The sequence below is a fragment of the Zootermopsis nevadensis genome, unplaced genomic scaffold, assembly GCF_977971745.1.
Source record: "Zootermopsis nevadensis isolate Lab colony 2312 unplaced genomic scaffold, Znev_1.0 Znev_ptg000028l, whole genome shotgun sequence".
NCBI classification, from domain to species: domain Eukaryota; kingdom Metazoa; phylum Arthropoda; class Insecta; order Blattodea; family Termopsidae; genus Zootermopsis; species Zootermopsis nevadensis.
The window spans coordinates 4,094,331-4,111,828 of record NW_028259160.1 but is presented as its reverse complement, the minus strand read 5'-3'; the positions used below and the strand labels follow the sequence as shown (position 1 = coordinate 4,111,828).

The following is a 17,498-nucleotide window of genomic DNA, read 5'->3' as shown; positions in this document are numbered from 1 at the left end:
GCAAGAGGACTGCCCCCTATTGTAATGAAATGGTATATTTTATTCAGTGGGTTATGATAATCCTATTGATCACTATTCACATACACTCAGTGCTCTGGGTTCTAGTGACATCTGGTGGGGGAAACAGACTTCATACGTTTTCGCGATTTGATCTTGTATTTTACAATACATGGACCAAGATAAGGAAAATTTCTTTTCACATCTAGGCTGCAGAGGAGTCTATAATTATGGCCGGATCAGTCAGGATATTACATAAATAAGTATGCATAACATATGATAATATGTATGATTTCGTACAACGATGTAATTGTGTACGTAAGTTGGTATTATTTTGAATTGAGGTACTGACACTAGTGACACCTTTAGCCTGATTGGCCGAATGGATTTTAATGGAGGAACTGTTAACGTACCAAACAGAAGCAAAAAATTCGTATTCGTAAACTGAGCATTCTGTATTAGTGTCAGAAGATACTTTTTAATTATTCTGGAGTTGCATCATGTGTACAGAGGGACTTCATCAAGCATGCGCATAGGATCATGGTTAATGGCGTTTTCGTCTTCGCACTCCACGACTGAGCATGCGTCATGTTGGTTTAACCAACTGTTGGAAATTAGAAGGTACTACCTATTGTAGACTAGGATCCATAAAGAGCAACACGGCCTCTTCAGAATGAAAGACGTGGCAGATGGACTTGCGCTAAGGTGTGAATAACGTGTAGATAACTCATATCGTTTACACTCTAAAGTTGGGGAAACCGAAAGATTTTTAGGTCTTTATCTTGTGGGAGAGAAGAGTCTGTTATTTTTGCCTTTTGTGTCGATTGCACGTTTCCGTCAACAGTGAAGTCAGTGACATTGCTTTGTAGATAACAGGGACATTTTCTTCTGCTTGTAGCTCAGAGGTTGGTTACGAACTGAACGAACGAAATTCGTTTCCTGTTAGCTTTTGGCCAAATTTATCACTTTCTGTGAGGATGTTGTTGTTTTTGTTTCATAATTATTTTCTTTAATTTTAGTCTAGAGGATGCAGCTAGTAAAGTGCAAGATGAACATAAACTAAATAGATCAAATAGTTGTTATTAAATTTTTGTCTGGTCCAAACACGTGACACATCACAAAACTTCCAAAAAAATCTTTTGCTGTTTTGCAAAGTCTCTTCCGTACACTCCTGCTTTTGTTCTCTTTAATGACATATTTTGTTGCATGTCTTATTAAATGCATTAACATATTAATATGTTCAAAGACTAAATTAAACAAACTTCAACTATCGTAATGTCGTTTAAAATTAATCGAAATATACGTTGTATAAAGTAAAGAAGCCTAAAGGAACACTGGTTGGTAAGTCATGGTAACCGGTTACTTTAGTCTTATGTTGGCATCTCTGAACAATATTCCACGTGCTCACCTGGCGGATGGCACTGTAAGACGTCAGTATGATGGCCGCGCGCGCGCGCGAGAGTCTGTAGTCGGTGTTTTTATATTTTTGCGTATGTTTTCTGTCGTAACAGGATTCACGTCTAGTGATGTGTGTGTTCAAGTGAACAAATTTACCTTGTTCAACTAATCGAATTCAGCCATTCAGCTACTCCAGCGGTCAGTTGGTTCATTTAGTACTCAGGTAAGACAACAGCTATCCATAACCATAAACATAACTAGGTGAGATCTCAGGTTCTAAAGGCGACTTATATCAAGATCTATCTTCTGGGATGTTGCACTGTGAAGTTGTTAGATGGTGACAGACGTTTCTGAGACGCTTACTGCCTCCATTATTAGTGTGATAAGTAAGCTACTCGCAGAAAAGTTGGCGCAGGTGCAGTAGTAAGGCAGAGCCCTGATTGGACCATCGGGTGAAGCGACTTCAGCAAGGTCGTGGGAAGAGACAGGGAGAGACAAGCTGTGTGTGTGCGTGCGTGCGTGTATTTTTCACATAATGAGGTAATAAAAATAAAAGCCCCCCCCCCCCTATATGCAAGGGAAGGGAAGAAATAAGGATCTACAGGGGAGCAATAGTGAAAGTCACAGAAAAATTAAATTCATCTCAAATGAGTGATACAGATAATAAGCGGGGAATGTCGAAGGGACATACAGAAAATATACACAATTTAAAGAGTTCGGGGGGGGGGGGGGGGGGGTGTAGAAGGAAGTGCCGGGTTGTCCTGAAAAGGGTAGTTTTGGCGTAGTAGTCAGACAAGCACTGCGTCTATGGTGGAGGCGTCGGAGTTTTCTGCATGTGGCTTATTCATCGCCCTGATGATGGAAGCAGTAAACTCTAAGACATAGGTACTATTAACTATTGAAGTTGATTTGGATATTATAACAGAAGCAATTAAAATGGTTTTCCGTTCGATAGATACTTTTAGGCTAAAATTAAAATTTATTTAACATTTGAGTGTAGTAAAATTGGTAAACATTCTAGTACAAGGGTCTTTGTTTAAATTTAGGTGCATGTTAAATAAATTATATTATTATTTGTTTATCTTGATTTAATTTTTAACCTTAACATTCATCAAATGATATAATCATTTTTACTATTAAAATAAAGATTCTCAAGGACTTTACTCCTTTAATTTAGCTGACTTAATACGTAATTAAAATTTAATTTAAATATTATTTTTAAATGCTAACAGGACCGCCATAATCGAAGTTTTAAGGTTTACGACAATGACGATACGCGTTTTGTTATCATGGTTGTATTATGGGAAGCATCATAAGATGCTCAAGTTTGTAACAATTCTTGATAAACGTATGTGTCTGGTAACTGAAAAGAGAATTTCTATTGGTGAATGCTAGCAGGAAACTGTCCGGAACGCGTGAGATTTGTATGCTCCGTGATATAATACGTAGCCCATGGAAAGCTGGGTTCACCAGAGAACCATTCATTTCCAACCAATTTTATCTCTCCTGTCGCTAGAGTAGGGAAAAAACGCCAAGTGGTCATTTACGTCAAATTATTCTTGTCTTCCCCCCCCCCCATCCCCCCGCACTCTTCTCACTCTACGAACTCTATACCCTTTCACAGACTAAAACCCTTTCTATGTTATCTAAATAGTACGGAGCAACTCCTAACTTCCCCTTCCATACATTTTTTTATTCAGTAACCAGTTACGATCGTGTATGTGATGTTTCAGCTCTTTCAACGGAAAGGCACCACGAGGGAACTGAAAGTAATTCAGTACGTCCCATTCCACAGACGTGGAGTATCAGTTTATGCTTTACCGACACTAAATTTTAATATCAGTGTTTATTTTGCCAAATTCAAACCGAAAAATACATTTTGACCACCAATTTTAACTACGGAGAGATGATAAATGCTTTCAAGATTGTAGTTGTTGAGTCTGAAAGGAACGAACTTAGACGTAAATGGAAAATGGACCTGAACAAAATAATATTGTAGAAGAACAAGAAACATGTGTCCTTGTTAGTTAGCTTGCTGTTCAGAAAGTTTCCTGTAATCGTTTACAAGTTGGTAACAACCAAAGTTTCTAGTGTCTTGTGTGACGTTCTTGCACTGTACATCCATTTATCACAAAACTTGAACAGTTACAATCAAACGAAATAGATTGTACCGTTGTTGACTGGTAATTCGGAAAGAAAATGGACGTTTTCGATCAAAAACAAAGCGTGAACAAAGAAGAATGTTTAGTACATTCTTTGTTTCGGGCAAATCTTTAAAATATTAAAATCTCAAAACAAAAGAAGAATCACCAACACTCCTAATCTGTTGGGTCTAGTACACCGAACTACTCTCGATCTGTTCACAGACGGAGACGAAATATGATCCATTCTTCGAAACGTAGTTTTGTTTTATGATTTTAGTATTTTAAGGCCTTTTAAACCCCCCCCCAGGATGTATGAAGTCCAGAACAAGGAAATTAAAACCTAATGCATTCATAGAAGTGAACCACATCAAACTTGTCCATGTCTATGGAATTTCTGATGTTAAATTTTGCCCGTTTCGAAGTTTCGTAATGGCTAGGTTATTAAAGACGTAGATAAACGTGTCTAATGGCGGATTTTACGCAGTCGTCAGTATGAAGACAACATTCCATTAAAACAGTTGGTTCTGAAGCCTTTTATACTTACGTTTTATTCCTCCAGTAGGTAGTACCAGGAAAGGTACTTAAACGTACGGATTATGGGCATACACACAATTCACAGTGGCGCCAGTATGAGGAAACTTAGAAAGAATGGTAACTTGAACGGCTCTAAGGTTTTGAATTAAATTCGTGCAAATTGTGGACAAAAGGATTCATTCCCTTCAATTTATTCGATGCGCAGACGAAAATATTCTCATTTGGAGTGCTTAAAACTAGGTGCTTGCTGGTTACAATGGCCGCGCGGTTTGGGGGCATGGGTTCGAATCCCACTCAAGGCATGGATGTTTTTCCTCGTTTTTCAGCGTTGTGCTGTCCTGTGAAGGCAGAGGTCTGATCACTCGTCCAAGGAGTCCTACCAATGTTTAAATTGATTAAGAACCCTTCCTTGTGTGGGGAGGCCGAGGTCTTCCAAGGAATGTAGAGCGACTGATAAAAACTTGCTATTAAATTTCTAATTTGGATAGAATTTTAGCGGTATCTGTGGTGAATGGGACACTCGTGTGCATGTATGTGCGTGCGTGCTCACACACAACTGTGTAAATCGGCCGAACGTCGCGGTCGACTTTTTTGCATTTCTGTTTTGTCATCGGCAGTTCCCGGTTCTAATCTCTGCCCGGAGTCTGTTTTTCTGGCTGACATTTCTTGTGTTTTTTCAGTCCTTCCAGACAAATGCCTATAGTGAACCACTGACAGCGTCGTTAAGTGAAAAATGAATAAGTACTCCCCTGAGGCAGACTCATATATATAAAGAGAGTTAATTTCACACTGTAAGTGCAATAAACACACAAAATATTTCAGTCTTCAGTTGTTAAAAGTAATTTTATGTGCGATTTTAACGTAAACATGCTGCCAAAGAATGTAAATAAAAGGTAGCCTTCTAGTGACAGCAGTGACGTGCCCATTTGATAAATCATCCACGAAAGAATGGGATGAATGTCAGTGTGAACCTGACACATGGAATACGTTTTTAAAATTCTTCTAATTTTATACTGCGTACATATTTCAGTGTTAGAGCTTTATATTTTTCCATGACAGGGCCCACATATTATCCGTGTCCAATTCAATCGATTTTAAGTTCGATTAAACGTTTTGCTTGTTGCTACATTCCACCTCTTCTGGACTGAACAGTGGGTTGAAGAATTTTGAAGATATGGACTTTTTCTGGATGAGTGGCGAGGGCTTATTTATAAAGCGCAAAACTGTCCGAATTTAAGTCAGATTATTAAAATGAATTCTTTTTGTTTTGTAGGATAAATGTTACTCTGATTCAGGTTCTAATTTAATTCGACTTACTGGGCGTTACACTGCGTTTACCTATACGCAAACTCTAGGGATACGAAGTATCTCAGAATCGTTTTTTCGCTCTTCTGGTCAAGAAACTCCTCGCCTTTTATGGAACCCGAAAGCTCATTTCTGTGTTCTGTGTTGTTGTGGGCCTGCCCTATTTGTCAGCGACACTTTTACTGCATACATTTCCGTTGTTGTTTTTATACTGTAGATATCACGCACTGTACGGACTCTCGAGTATCAGTTGTCACTGAATTTCGTTAAATATTCGTTATGCAGTAGAAAAGTGTAAAATAAATATTCTTGTTAAGTCATCATAGGCTGTACATTTTGTGTACGGGAATTCGTTTTATGGGAAAATTGGTTAATTTCTGAAGGTGATTGTTTTCTGGGTTTTTGCGCCGTGTAATCTGGTAGAAGATTACCGACGTTTTTGAGGTCCATGCTGCCTCCATCATCAGGGCGGTGACAGACATCTTCAGACTCACCGCCGTGAAAATCTCAAATCCTACATGGTTAATTTCTATTTGGTTTCCACGTGTAGTGCAAATTATATTCTTGCTCTCCCGTTCAGTAGTTTCGGAGATGAGTGTCTACTGTCAGGTACGGTTTCATTATTACGCGTTCAATTTATGTACTAAGACATAATTGTTGCGGTAATTTTCATTATAGATACAGCATTGGTAACCCTTTTCATGTGCTCTCTTAGGACACTTGCTGTCCGCAGAGCTGAAATTCGGCCTCTTGCGCTGTGCGTAGTAAATGGTTTTTTGATCAATATTAAGTACAATATTGTATGGATATGCCATCTATCATACGCAGTTATAACTGGGAATTATTACCGTTCGTATTTCTGATCCTTGTCTCTTTTGTGAGCAACTGTAAGTGAAAAGAATGATATCGACAAGATGTCATTTCACTTCCGCCACGACGCATTGTAGACACCTGTTCTTGTATATTGTAACACAAGACACAAATGTCTGAAACTAGGTTAACGGTTCTCGATTTACTATCGAAATAAGAGCTTCAGGCACATTTATTTCTGCAACAGATCGAACATTGCTATTGGAATTCTTAAGCTAATGTCCTGTTTAATCTCAGAACTTCTACTTACCGTTCAGTTACGGTGATTATACTTGCATTTGTAAACTGTACTGATTTAATTATAACGGTGTTGCACTGTTATGCCATAAATTAAAACCGGATTAAAATTATCTTTTCTTGTTGAATATTTAGTCCGGTAAAACAACATTAACATTGACAGGAAAACCCCCGAAGGACTCCAACAAAAATATTTGGTAATGTCATGAATTCCACATGGACTTACCTGGGCTCTGAGTGCCCGATCTATTGCAGTCACGTGCATTTTCACACATTGACGACGCACTGTGAATATGATGCCGGTGTAGTATTTCCGACGGTGTGACAGATGCAGTTTGCGTTATGGTTCATGCTTACGGTCGGATGGGAGAATACGCAGTTGGAGAAGCGTGTAGTAGTACTGCGTATCTGCAGACTGATGATGTCACGCCAGGTCGAGCGCGTTTACTCCGCGGTACATCATCTGGCTCGTGTTGAATCATCCATGAACCGAAACCATAGGTCGGATATGTCGTCTGGCGCCCAAATGTCGGATATAACTACATAGAGAGGCTTGGTCGTGGAAACTGGATGTTAAAGAGTTATCTTAATCCTAATGATTACAAGTTGTAGGAAGTATTTATGATGGCGACTGATCTTCACCTTCAGTATAGGTTAGTCTTGCAATAAGCAGGTTCTATACGCTTAACAGTTACACTATTTAGTGCAGCATTTCTGTACATAATTTCCACTACGTTAAATCTGACAGATTCAACCTCAAATTTTCGCACTATCGCCATGTTTGTATTCATTGACACGGAAACAATATTTCATGCCATATCTTTACGCATGTTTATGACCTGTCTCCATGCTATGGCTCACATTCCCAACTCCGATGTTTCATTGGCTTATTGTTTATTGCCATCGATCGCAAAGCAAGGTGCATGTTTCACATGGTTGTATTTGTTGATTTTTGAGTCTACAAAATACATTTATATAATTATACCGATTACTGAGCCAGTTGAATCCAAGTGACACTTCCATATTCTAATATCTCAGATCCATTTTTTGCATTATCTCCACCGAACGTTGCAGCCCAGTGGTTACATCGCTGCTTCGTATTCTGAGGATTCCGGGCTCAAATCTTAGCCTAGATACGAATTATTCTGATCGTGGTTTACCTCAGCCCCTACAGATAAGTGCCGGGTAGGACTTCAAATTTGACCACTGCTACTTTCTTCCATATCGTTCGCACTTCACCAATCTTCCTGCTATTCGACGCTGTATAGTTTGAGCTACTGACACCACCGTTAAATAATGAATAGAGTTATCCTTCCATCTGTGACTAGGTATAGTGGTCTCAGCACTTCAAATTTTCTATTCTTCTCCCATTTTCCCCGTATGATAGACTGTATCAACAGGATACATAAACATTCGAAGAGGCTGGAATAGCAGTAATGCTTCTGACATGTTCTAGAATTCTACCCAATGGAAGTACTGGTGTTTGGCAGTATTAGTGAAACACCTCTGTGCCGCCATATACCAGCACTGTAAACCTAATTATTCCTGGCATTTTAACTGCAGAAATTATACGTTGTTATGACGATACTGCGAGTATTCTTGCGAAAAGAATTCTTTAAATATAACGAGCCTGAAAGTTTAAATGTTCTTTAGTTGGTCTGTTTCTCCTTTAAAAGCATTAGAACTTACTTGTTTTTACGAGAGAATATAAAGAAAGTGGGTTAGTGAGTTTCAGTGAGTAGCAACTTATCGTCGTAAAGGAAGAAAAGCGACTTCGCTTAAAGATTTTTCACAACTGAAATAAGCTTCATGTTCACACAGATAAGGGGAGTACAGTTGAAAGCTCATTAGGGGGGGTTTGGAACGCTTCATATGGTGCATACTGCGGAAAAGGACGAACTGAAATTGAGAAAAGAAAGGTACAGTCTTGCTCATATTTTCTAAATACTGCCTGTGCGATTTTGTATTCTACGTTTTTCTTGAAGTTCGATTATTGATTGTAATTACAGATCTGTTGAAAATTTCTGTCTTCTGGGTTGTTGCGATGTGTAGTCTGGTCGATGTTAACCAACGTTTCAGAGGTCATACTGCCTCCGTCATCAGGGCGGTGAGTATGAAGATTTCCGTCTTCTTGGTTGTTGCGCTGTGTAGTCTGGTCGATGTTAACCAACGTTTCAGAGGTCATACTGCCTCCATCATCAGGGCGATGAGTATGAAGATTTCTGTCTTCTGGGTTGTTGCGCTGTGTAGTCTGGTCGATCTTTACCAACGTTTCAGAGGTCATACTGCCTCCGTCATCAGGGCGATGAGTATCAAGATTTCTGTCTTCAGGGTTGTTGCGCTGTGTAGTCTGGTAGATGTTTACCAACGTTTCAGAGGTCATACTGCCTCCGTCATCAGAGCGATGAGTATGAAGATTTCTGTCTTCTGGGTTGTTGCGCCGTGTAGTATGGTCAATGTTTACCAACGTTTCAGAGGTCATACTGCCTCCGTCATCAGGGCGATTCTTAGTATGAAGATTTCTTGTCTTCTGGGTTGTTGCGCTGTGTAGTATGGTCGATGTTAACCAACGTTTCAGAGGTCATACTGCCTCCGTCATCAGGGCGATTCTTAGTATGAAGATTTCTTGTCTTCTGGGTTGTTGCGCTGTGTAGTCTGGTCGATGTTAACCAACGTTTCAGAGGTCATACTGCCTCCGTCATCAGGGCGAGACCATGTCAGGCAGGTTCCTTTCAGACACAGTGTCTGGTAGATATCGGGTGTGTAAACTTTTTAAAAAAATTCAAATTTTTCGAAAAAAATTCGTTTTGTGTGCTTTTCAGACAATTTCCAACGTTTTTCGATTTTTGAAAATTTTGATCTTTTTAAAAAAGTTTACACCCGTTATCTACCAGACACTGTATCTGAAAGGAACCGGTGTCTGCCTGACGCGGTGTATCCCTCACACGGTCTCTGTCGGACTGGCTCTCTGCTGGACACTGTATCTTGCAGACGCGATCTCTGCATCACCCGGTCTCTGGCGGACGAGGTCTCTGCCGGACACGTTATTTGCTGAGACGGTACGTCAGAGATCGGGAGATACAGAGACCGCATCGAGCAGAGACCGAGTCCGGCAGAGACCGGGTCCGTCAGAGAAAGGGTATTGCAAAATCTTCAAAATTTTTGTAAAATCAAAAAATGTTGGAAATTGTCTGAAAAGCGGACAAAACGAAAAATTTGAAAAATTTTGAAATTGAAGTTTTTCATTTTTTTTAGTATTGTGTGCCTTTTGGAAAATTTCCAGCATTTTTCGATTTTTCGAAACTTTTCAAAAATTTGATTTTTTTTTAAATTGGCAGTATGACCTCTGAAATGTTGATAAACGTCGACCAGACTCCACAGCGCATACTCACCGCTGTGAAAACCTCAAATCATATACAGATCTGTTGTTGACATAAATATTTAACTCCACAGAACAAACTCTTTCTAGAGAAGCTAGTAGTTGCTTAGGTAGTCAAGAAATTCCCTCGCCTTTTATAGACGCAAAAGTTTCATTAACGTTTACAGCAACCCATCACCACTCTGGGTCACATGAATCTGGTCCATATTCTTCCGCCTTGTTTCCTTAAGATAAAATTTTTACAATGTAAATAATTTCCTTCAGGCTTTTAACCACATTTTATAGGCGTTTGTAATTTCCTCATGCGTTTTACATGTTCCGCTTATCTCAAATTTCGTGATTTGATCCTGCTAATAATATCTGGTGGAAGGTAAAAATTATGAAATTAGGTGCGTTCCGAAAGTCACTGTGTAGTTCACGTCATGTAGTGATGTACGACCTGGAAATGCTGGCAGACCGTGGTTAACAGCACAATGACTTCTCGAACGCCCTATATTTAACAGTACAAAAGATAAGTTGCATAGTCGTGCATTCATTATGTTGATTACTAAGGCATTTAGCAATGCATTTATATTATACAGCTTCGTTAAAACCATACCAAAACGTCTTTTAAACAAAAGCTAGGAAAGCGTTCGTTATATAAAGCTACGAATAAATCATCAACGAATTAATTAATGGTTTGTTTGATTACGATTTCTGAACTGAACCAGTTAACGGTGTGTAGACTCATTTGAGATAACTGCAAATTGTCAACTGGGAAAATGTAAAATGAAGTGGTCGTGGACTGTTTTGGAGTACTTTCCTCAGAATATGTGAAGGATGGCTGGAGAAAATACGAGAATCTCAGCATAGTTGGCCACTGGGCCTTGATCCGAACCCAGGACCTCCAAAATTCGAAACGAGTACCACAAGCTACTACTCCTCAATGTTAACTGATCCTAAGATCAAAACTGAGAAATTCTGCAAGCAGCTATTAGAGAGATCTGCATTTTGAGGTCGTTTAAGAAATTTCTTCAAACGTAGCCCTGAGAACACTTTGCTGTCCAGGCTTATTTTAATGTTAACTGACCATCATTATTGTTTATTGTATTACATATACTTGGTTACCCGTAAATTCTAAATAGTGTGAAATGACAAGGTTGGCAGTAGTGCTCTATTTCTCAGAAGTGACGAATAACATTTCATTACGACCCATTCTGTACGTTCTACATCTAAACCTCGCGGGGGGGGGGGGGGCGGTTGTTGTTGTTGTTGTTGTTGATCAGTCAGTGACTGGCACTAATAGAACTGCGGCGTGCATTATTTAATGACAGTTAGTGCTGCACAAATGTTTACAAAATAATATTGGTAATATAATTTAATTATATTCTATATTGTTAGTGTGCTAATAATAATAATAATAATAATAATAGAGATAGTTTTGCATTAAAGCTGTCAAATGTTTTGGTGACCTTTAATCTTGTTCTCTTTGGCCGTGTTATTCATCTTTACACTTCATCTATAGCCGTTCCCTTCTCCTCTTTTGGCTCAATTCAAGCATGCAATTAGGGACCGAACATAATACACATGCATACCAATAGCTGTCTAGTTAGAGCATTAGTTTGCATTCTAGAAAATAAATCTATTCTTGTCTAGGAATGTCAACGCAACTAATGGCATAGCTCGCATTGTATGGCAGGGATACAGAGGTTGTGTATAAACATGGAATGTGTCTTCAGGTAAATAGAGCACGAGATCATTTCGGATTAATTAGTGTACGTGGCGGTTTCAGAATCTGCGAACTTAGAAAACTCGGAATGTTGGAAACCAGAAATACATTTCGCTTTTTTGGTGATCATTCAGTTTTATATGGTCTGAAAATTATATTTTGCCTTAAGTAAAGTAAAGTAAAGTTTGTCCCACTATACGCCATGTAGGCGTTTGGGGTGAGTGGAGGTATAGCTCCTCTCTTCCTTGACCCCGGCACTAGATGGGGGTGAGTGGTCAGCATCACGCCCCGGCCGGCTTTACCCCCGGGAAAGGACCCCCGGTACCCATTGTAGAGGAGGCTGGGTGGGCCCCAGAGCCGGTCTGGACGCAGAGGCTAGAGGAAAAATCCTCTGCCCCTGTCGGGGATCGAACCCCGGTCGTCCAGCCCGTAGCTAGTCACTATACTGACTGAGCTATCCCGGCTCATATATTTTGCCTTAACTTTTCTTATTTTGTTATTAGAAAATACAACTTTATGGTGTCATATCAGTGTGTAAACTTACGTTTATCGTTAATACCGTTGCAAATAGTTGAGAGGGTCTTATAAAATTTTCTGTTTTTCGCTGTTGGAGGTTATCTACTTTCGTACTTCTTGATTTCCTATCATTAGCAATAACAAGATGGCGGCTAGCGAAATATAATGTAGGTTTGTGAAATGTTGTGGTATAGGCCTAGCTCTTAATAAATGTTCGTCTTTTAAAGGCAAGGATATTTGTATCAGCCCACAGAAAAACTGTTAACTTGAAATCTCGTTCGATGCGTGAATATTTTAACGAAACACAATGAATAGCTTCAGATTCTTTCCAGTGTTATCTACAGCAGTAAATTCCTACCTTTCATCTCAGTCAGTGAGTTATGCAGAATAGCGAAGAACGCACGTGGAAAATATGTGTATTACCTTGCCGCTCTACATCTGAAGGTTATAGTTAACTTTCCATCGCGTCATGAATGCGCTTCACAGCCTTTGTCCACTTCTTTCTATCTTATTGCTGAATCAAATTCCTCGATTCGTCCCCTTTTTCAGCTCTACTTCTCGTGGTTAAGAAACTTCCAGAAAATGTGGCCAGACTTCCTTAGAATCTCCCCATAACAACGCGTGCTACGAACACAATATCAAAGGTTTATACGTGCACTGGAATTTAATAAGAGTAGAATGCAATCTGGATGTTAATTGAAGTCTTATCTTTTAGTGATGAGAGCACAGATAATTAACCCAGCATTTAAAAGGTTCTGAAGGAATTTTGTGATGTCACTGATACTTTAACGACATAGCCATCTATTGCAGTGAAAATATAACGTCGAATGGAACAAAAATATAGTGATTTTTATTCGAATTTAAGTCTTGTCATACTGAGTTGTTAAAACTAAAAGTTTTTAAAAGATTTATGAATCTTACTTTCCTTTAAATTCTTGAGTCTTTATTTCTAAGGCAGTAGGAATTGTAAAATAATTATTATAGAATTAAGCGATACATTTATGTGCATACTGTGTGAAGATGTAGACTAGATCAGTTTAGGTTAGTTTGATTTTGAAGGTAAATTAATTGCGACAGAAACTGATAAATTATTTCAAACTTCGATCCTAATAGTTTGGTGCATAGTTCAGTATTCTTACGATGTATGGGCGCGTACAGACCTACTTTCTCCGTCGTACTTTCCTTGCCGCAATATTGGCTCATATCGTATGCAAACGATACTGGTGGGAAGATGTTGTCTTTTTTTAGACTCCCCTTCATCACATGTACTTTTTGTGTTAGGCAGTGAGAGAGAAGAGACTGAATTACTTTGGGAACAAAAAAGAAAGAAATTAGTGACACGGAAGATGAGAGAAAGAGAGAGAGATTGGTCCTTCTTGCGAAGACGCAATCACACGTATACACATCTTCCCCCCTCCCCCCCACTCCAATCAATAAGTGACAATCGATCCTGTCGCTAGCGCCTTCTTGTCAGGCAGTTCCGAGACGCTCACACAGAACTTGATTATCTTTAAACGATAGAAAAGTAATAGAAAACTTCAGCGCGCCCTTCATGGAAAAATAATTACGCCAGTTTTTAATGGAGTTTTATGAACTTCATTTGTTATACTGTATCAAATAGGAAATGGGCATATTTATTATGATTAGTTGTGATGCGTTTTAGGTTTTTACCGTTATTCTTATGAAGAGTATAAGTGAAACGATGAACGACCTCAGTCAGGGTAACCGGTAACTGTACCGATGATTTAACCTGGGACCTCCCGAATGAAATATGTTTGGTGGAAAGCAGACGAAAACTGCTGATTATCTAGTTTACGTAGTTCACAATACGCGTACCACACACAAACTCCTGAGTTGTTTCGACTGTTCATTCAGTAGGAAAAAGTTGACGGTTTCTCGGTAATTTGATGTAAGTTAGAAAAATAGCAAGTGTAACAGACTGATGTTTTATACTGTTTTGTCCGCAAATCAGCAAATCCCAGCTCTTCAACCTAAATTTCATGTCTAACTTTATAATCATGTTTATATATTTTAAGTTCATAAACCTAATTTGTGAGGACTTTCCGAAAATTGTATCTCTTTTCATGAACTTTTAGTACCTAAATTACTTTACCGTGGGACCAAAAAATTGTGTACTTGATCCTATGAGTTATTTTTTTAATTACAAACTAAGAATGAACATTATTGGATTTCATGACATTAAATTATTACAGATTAAGTTTATTTCTATGCTTGTCATTTAGCGAACGTATACACAATTTTCCTAAAAATAACATCTGGACATGTCATTCGGTAGACTAGGAAGGAAATGAGAGATAGTAATGTAATGGATCTTCGAAAAATCGGTTGTGAACTGGTTTTAATTCTCTTAAAATTGTGTCCAGTTGTAATCTTTAGTATTAACAACTCAAAATATTTTATTTTTGTTTGAAGAAAGTCAGTTATGGTGTTTCTGAGTCACAATTTAGGAACCAGTCTTTTAAAAATATAGGATATTTTTATTTCTGTTACGAATAAACGTACCCAGTAAATCTTTTTAAGCATTAGGCAGACAACGATAGTAAAGGCCCATCTTTATCTGCCATAAAATGAGAATATCAGTTGTGTACAAAATCTTGATTTATATCAGTGGACTGTCGAAATTTTTGAAATCGACTCAGACAATTTTAAAATTAATGAGAAACGATGTTTATAGTACACAAAGACTGGAAATTTAAAACCTCACCAACATCTGGTTATGGTACACCAGTTTCTCTTAAGATTTTACTCACACAACGTACAATCTTTATGCTCGTTAAAACAACCCACTTTTTCTCTCAAACTGAGTGGAAACTAAGACGAGAGAATATTAGCTTTTTACCCTTTACTTTTGATTGCATTTTTCTTCTTCATCTTCCTGTTCTTTTGCTATTACTTCTTTCTCTCACTCCGGAGTTTGATTGAGGAAAGGACTGACTTGCTCCCAGGTGGCAAGTGTGAGGTGTGTTGGACTAATTTGAGCTCTTCAAAGAACGACCTTTCTGCAAAGAGACGTGATAGGGAAACTGAACGAAAATTCTTCGTCTTGAAAACGGTACTGCTCGAGATGAGGATTATCTCAGACCGATCTTGACTTGGGAATAGACATCTTCTGCGAAAGTTTCAGTACATTTACTATAAGATAAATAATTGTAATAAACAAGGAAATTAATAATTAAATATGCAAATGAATATGCAAGCAATAAGCAACCAGTACGATTTGAGGTTTTCACGGCGGTGAGTACGAAGATAGCTGTCTTCTGGCTTGTAGCGCCGTGTAGTCTGGTAGAAGTTTACCGACGTTTCAGAGGTCCTTCCTGCCTCCATCATCCCTGATGATGGGGGCAGACTACACTGCGAAAAAACCCAGAATGCAGCCATCTTCAATAAATAACCAATGAAGTCAGCATAAAAAGAATGAAATTATAGGCGTGGTTTTCTGGATTTTTGCTCTGAGTAATGCTTTTAGCTGCATGTCAACATTTTGGAGGAAAATATTGCTTCCATGGTCAGGACTAAAAATGGCGTGTAAACTTTAAATCTTGAAGCAAAGTTGTCTGTGAGCCCGATAACCATAATTTGAAGGCGTTTTTGGAGAATGGAGGTAAAGCTCCATGCATTTTATCCGCTTCACTAATTGGACTTGAGTAATGAGTTTTATCACCAATGTCTTTTTGTCAGAAGTAGTGGCAGACGCCCATTGGCTATGTGAGTGTGTGTGCTCCAGAGCCGTGTAGAGAAGTCCCTGCTCCTTCCTAGAATTGAACCCCTTTCTTCAAGTCTGTAGCGACTTTGCTGATTGATCTGCCCTTGTTCCAATTAAATAACATAGTTAAAGTGTGCCACGTGTTCAGTATTCCCAGCCCTGTGTTTGTTAAGTGCGTGGTGTATCTTGGGTTGCGCATGAAAGAGACGACCTACAAATAGGTTCATTTAGGGAAGTCGCTAATGCGTTGATACAGCCGACAATGGGTGTTCCTGCACCTTGTGTGTTGTGCGTTGTACTGCTTTAAGTGTGGATGACAGCTCGATTAGGATTGATGCGATTAGAGTGTGGACCGACCTTTCCCTGCCGTATATTCGATAATTGAATTAGTGGGTTTGCTGTTTAATAGAATCGAGGCAATCGATTATCTTAGTGTAACCTCGGCAATGAATTAATCGAGTTTCATCATTACACATGTTATGGTGTTGTAGTGGTTCAAATCTTGGCTAATATACCGTCTAACCTCACTGAGGTCTTTCGTGAATTTCCTTAGGACATTACATACGGTGCTTCCTAGAGCTAGGCCTCTTAATTTTTAGACAGAACGAAACACAATCAAATGCTTTATATTCGGGAGGTCCTGCTTTCGATTCTAGGAATTTTCTTGCCACGTAAGTGACTGTTAGCTTCCGAAGAACTCTGGTCAATACAGTGTTTCAATTACTTATCTAAGATTATTTTAAGGTTTCGCTACGTAATCAATTTTTGTATTAGATTAGACTGCACTTAAATTGTATGCAAATACCAGCACGCTACTTAGGTGATGTGATATGAGTTCATATGCTTTTGTTTCCATATATTTTGAACCACATATTTTCTTACAGTTCACCACAAGAATATTCCGGTTTCTTATGTTGAAACTGTACTGTTTGAACGTATTTGATGTTCACCTGTAGTTAGAAATCAAAGCCATGGCCCAGACAACTATGTTTCTTTAAAAAGGATCACTAAGTCTCAAAAACGAAGTAAAGTTTCCTTTCCTGTGTTTATATGTTCCTTTTTATAGGCCATTTTACCGTGCCAGTAATCTTGAACATGGAGGGAAGAAAATTGGTCATCTTTGGCCTTAACGTTGCCAGAGGCTTGACAAAACCAGAAAATACATCTTGGCTCCCATGGATGAATCTGAAGTACGTGTTTCTTTCACTTTCTGTCTCTCTCTCTCTCTTAATGGTTCTTTTAAATCCAATTCTTGTCTGTCTTTTATAGCAAAACCTGCCATATTTTTCTCGAAAATAGCTACAAATAGAAACAACAACTTTATTTTGTAACGGCTGTACCAAATTCTAAATACGAAATTTCTTTTGACGTTTTTGCGAATACCGCCGCGCCATACACATATGACGTCACGTTTCCGTGATTTTTATGGTGGCCAGACTCGCTTTCATTTTGCATGGATGATTTGCAACCGAAAACAAAGTATTTTTTATTTTTATTTTTGTATCTGTTTATTATAGGCACTATGGCGCTGGTTGAACCAGAATTTCATTTAGGACTGGTTTTATTTACTGCACGTAAAAACGAAATGCAAAGTGAAGTTTTTTAAACCTAAAGGAGATAAAATAATTCGCAAATGGAGGAACTTCGTGGTTTGTATTTTTTTTTATGTACCGCACACGCAACTTA

General features: G+C 38.6%; 1 long non-coding RNA gene across 1 annotated transcript in view; it reads left to right on the top strand.

Moving 5' to 3' along the window:
* The first annotated feature begins 361 nt into the window (after window positions 1–361).
* Window positions 362–17,498, top strand: part of LOC147872321 (uncharacterized) — a 30,647-nt gene continuing 13,510 nt past the window's right edge. Inside the window, exons 1-2 of the long non-coding RNA XR_015537456.1 lie at window positions 362–702; window positions 1,509–1,618. This is a non-coding gene — a long non-coding RNA (uncharacterized LOC147872321). The remainder of the gene's footprint in view (window positions 703–1,508; window positions 1,619–17,498) is intronic.